This window comes from Triticum aestivum, chromosome 3B, assembly GCF_018294505.1.
Source record: "Triticum aestivum cultivar Chinese Spring chromosome 3B, IWGSC CS RefSeq v2.1, whole genome shotgun sequence".
NCBI classification, from domain to species: Eukaryota; Viridiplantae; Streptophyta; class Magnoliopsida; order Poales; family Poaceae; genus Triticum; species Triticum aestivum.
Window position 1 is genome coordinate 248318656 of NC_057801.1, and position 4310 is coordinate 248322965.

The following is a 4310-nucleotide window of genomic DNA, read 5'->3' on the forward strand; positions in this document are numbered from 1 at the left end:
TTCCAATAGAATTGATATTATGAACTTGAGGTTGTTTCTTCGAAAAGTGTATTGTATGTTCATTACCAACTAATTATATATAAAAAGTACTTGATGGGTATATCAAAAAAAAGATAATTACCTTAAAAAATTCTACAATAATTAGAGACATCTGGCCTTTAATTCGGTGGACCTAATACCATTGAAGAAACTAGAATGGTTAGATCATCATTAACCAGGTGGACCCATTCTGTACGTATCGTCACCAACAATCTCTCGATTCTGTTCAACCATCCCACGAATGAAAAAGTCACAGCCGTGCCATAATACAAAAACTGATCAACACACGTTTAAAAGTGCACAGCCGTCTTGATGTCAGAAAAAAAATACACAACCGTCCCATAATAGAAAACCTTATCATCACATATTTAAAAATATATAACCCTCATGGTCCAAGAAAAGGTCAAACAATCTTGACGCGATGACCGAACTCTATCAATATTTTACAAAGACATAATCTCTCCAAGCATAAACAAGATCTCACGTTCACGTACATAGATAAAATCTAGACATAATCTCTCCAAATATAAACAAAATCTCAGGTTCACGTACATAGATAAAATCTCTCCGCATCCAAGCAAACCTCTCTTTCCATCAAGCAAGTGTGGTCAACTACTTTCCCCATGCAAAGCTTCGACCATCTCAAAAATTCATTGTCCTTTAGATTTCAGAGTACCCCTATTACATCATCTTCCTCCGGCAAACAACACTTCGACAACTTCCTCCAGCAAGTGGCACTTAAGCATTGTCTTCCTGCATCGGTCACCTGCACCAAATCTCATGTCGACTATCCTCAATCATAATCGGCTCTGTCAAGAGATCAGACCATCTTTAGTAAGTACCATGTCACAGAATTATAGCATCCTCCTCTACTATAATCTAGGATTGCAGAACGGCGTCCATAGGTCTGAAGTCTATTAAGAAGCAAAGGGTAAGGGTACTGCAGTATGATATATTGATATCTACTTGCAGTTTGTAGATCAGATAATGGTTCACATAATATTTGGACTGACTACCTCAGTAATTCTGTTTAAATAAAGTACCTTATTAATCAAGTACAAATGGCATAAAAATAATGTGAAAAGTAAGGAGAAAAGTAATAAAAACAATGAATCTTCACAAACTTGAGCATTAATCTGTAACCTGTGGTGGACCAACCATTGGGACGAGCAGGACTGGCCGGCCCAGGTCTCAAGCGGCGGAGCAAGATACTCCCATCTCCAAAGACCAGCAGGTTCATCATCATTGATCTTTGTAGTCATCCATGATCCATCTCCCCAAAAAACACAAATTTGGTTCTACCACTGTTTGTAATAACATTATAATATCATCCTCTTGAACTTTATATTTGCATTCTCTATTGTGCAGGAATAAACAATGAAAGGAAATGGTGAGCCACATAGCATGGATTTGAGAAACCTGCAAAAGGTTGTTAAAACACATCAAATACACAATCCAACAAGATGAACCGTTACGAATCATGAATCTTTCATATGTGGTATCACAAGAATGTTACAACTAAAAAGACAATAATTCCTGTTAGGCACAAGAGGTTCCTAATTGATTTTAGCTTGGACAAGAAAACAATATTTTAACTTATTATCTTATTGATGCAAAACCAGACAATCAACAAAATGGCAAGATTGGAAAGGAGAATGAAACTGCAAGGAAAGATAAATAGACAGTCTTTGATCATACATGGGGATGTCCCACACTACACAGCCACACCGAAAGGACAACCTTTTATCCAGTTCAGGTAACAAAATCTTCACAAAGTTTTACCCTTATGTGTGTTATCAACTTATCATCCCTTTGGTTCTAAACTTTAACACTAATGATGCACAGGAAGCAACATTATGTTGCTTATTCTTTGCACATCAATTCTGCTGTAGTCCCATTCAACAAATATCTACTGGTCAAATATCAAGCACCTATACATGTAGAGGTGTGCAACAGATCCTTATCAATAAATACCTTTTTAAATACATAAATAAAGGTGATGACCAAGCCACGCTTCTAATTGTTGGAAAATAGTTCAATTTGAATTGTACTTCAGAGATCCTTACGTCAAAAGATTGCCTTTCTACCTGGAAAATGAGCAGCAAGTCATTTTCTCTGATTCTACAGATTTAACAAAGATCGTAACGAAAGAAAGAGTAGGAATCACTAAATTTACACACTGGATGGATGAAGAAGCCAGTGAATTAACATATGCAGAGTCGATACATTGTATATCTACAACGCAATCAGACCTATTTTCAAATTTCGTTTTAAATCTTAATTTGTCTTTGGAAAATATTAAAATTGTAGCTAACCATAAGTATACTAATTATTTTTTAAGTTTGTTGAATATTAATAGGGGCAGAGGGGCCTCTGCCAATGTCGTCCGAAGCCTGGAAAAAAAGTGGAGGGGGCATAAACATATTAACACTACACTGTAATCTGTATTTGGCATTCATAACTTACTATCATCATTTAGTACCTTTACCATAAGTCAATGGAAAGAAAATCAAGAGCAACGAGTATACATGATGGTATAAAAACCATAAACAGGAACGTTAGTCACTAAAAAGAACTACCTTATTTAACTATATTAGTTCAATCATACAAAGACAAAAGAAGGATAAGAGGAAGGAGGACATGTAGATCAAAATATTCAATGACCAAGCCAGGTTGCCTCTGTCGACGATGGAGAAAATTTTCGGGCTGCCTCGCTTTGGGACAGTGAGGACGCGTCCGAGTAGGCACTTGGGGACAACATTGTCCCCACCAACCTCACACTCGCACGCGAGAGAAGCTAGCCCATCCCCTACATGCATGTCGATGGCAAAAGCACCGCCAATGCAGTTATCATGTATGCGCGGACATATGCTTACATTCTTTCCAATTTCACTCCCTAATTATTATATACCTCATTCAACACCTATGGAGCCCTTAAAAAAATAATCACATTCCTTTTCAAAATTTCAAGGAAAAATGAAGAAACAATTTTCACTAAACAGGAATGTCCTTAATTACGTTATATTCAATCACACAAACAAAGGAAACGGTTCTGAAAAAAAAATGACAGTCAAGGAAAAGGGAAAGAGGGACCTTCGAACTTCAAATAATGTCGTCGATGTGGAGGATGCGTTTGGCTGGCGCTCTAGGGGCGGAAAACGTTTCCACCATCCTCACACTAAAGATGGATCAAAGCTGGCTGCGCGAGACGAAATCCATGCCCACATCACCTGCACTGACGCCGATAGCAACAACACCGCGCAGATGGATGATCTCGCCTACTCCCTTCGCAGCTCGACCTTGGGCCCTGCTACCCCTCCATCGCCGTTTGCCAGCCTAGGAGACCGAGAAGGCGTACATGGAGACAAACCAGCCGTCGTTGAAGGTCATCCTATGGCCGGACCAGCGAATCGAGCTGCGGGGGTGGCTGCAGGAGAGGATGAGGAAGCTCATGACAACGAATCAAGGAAGCAAGCTGACGGGGAGCTATCCGGCGGCAGTAATTTTGGAGTGAACGGAGAGAACAAGGAAGAGAGAAAGGGGATCTGGCAAGAGCAACATGCGAGTGTGTGAAGGTGTGAACGAGAAAGAGAATGCAGTATTTTTTGGGGTTCGTACGAAAAAGGATGTGTGGTCGGCTGGTCGCTATGTCCATGTGCTTGAGGCTGTTTGGCTAAATCCCGTAATATTCAACCAGCAGAAAAAATAACTCTTTTTACAGCATGATAGGGAACGCGAACAATTAGCATGATGGGACCCATAATAAAACCAATAATGTTTTGTACGTGTACTCTCTATGTAAATTAATACTCTCTTCGTCCCGAAATGTCTCCGCATTAAAACAACTTTGTACTAAAGTTAATGTGAAGTTGAGATACTCATTTTAGGACGAAGTGAGTATAAGATGAGGTCTTATATTTGTTTACAGAAGAAGTACATCATAGTGTGCACAATGCTTTTTTTCCTAATAAAAATACGGCTTTGCTAAAACACAAGTAATGAAAATAATGTGGGCGACCTTCTTTTTTCCAAAAAGTGAACAATCCAAAATCAACTATGCCAACCTGAAAATACAAGCCACAATTGGCACCACTGAGCGCACGCATTTTATTTTGCACGAAGAAAAACAGTTTTATTCCACTGAAATAAAATTACGGCCGCTAAGACAAATTCCAAGCAAGGTCTATTATACGGTGCAACCAACAAGCGATGTTACCCCATAAACGACAAAATTAGTTAGATTATGAACAAAGCTATTTGAATTGTGTGTG

At 38.9% G+C, this 4310-nt stretch overlaps 1 long non-coding RNA gene across 2 annotated transcripts; it reads right to left on the reverse strand.

The window, feature by feature from the left end:
• Positions 1 to 381: 381 nt before the first annotated feature.
• Positions 382 to 3666, reverse strand: LOC123069546 (uncharacterized). Of its 2 annotated transcripts, XR_006432625.1 has the most exons (3): positions 3133 to 3666; positions 2014 to 2126; positions 382 to 1458 (listed from the first exon to the last, which is right to left on the reverse strand). It is a non-coding gene; the product is annotated as an uncharacterized lncRNA (long non-coding RNA). The 2 variants fall into 2 exon arrangements; XR_006432624.1 differs by having other exon boundaries at positions 2014 to 3666.
• Positions 3667 to 4310: the final 644 nt, after the last annotated feature.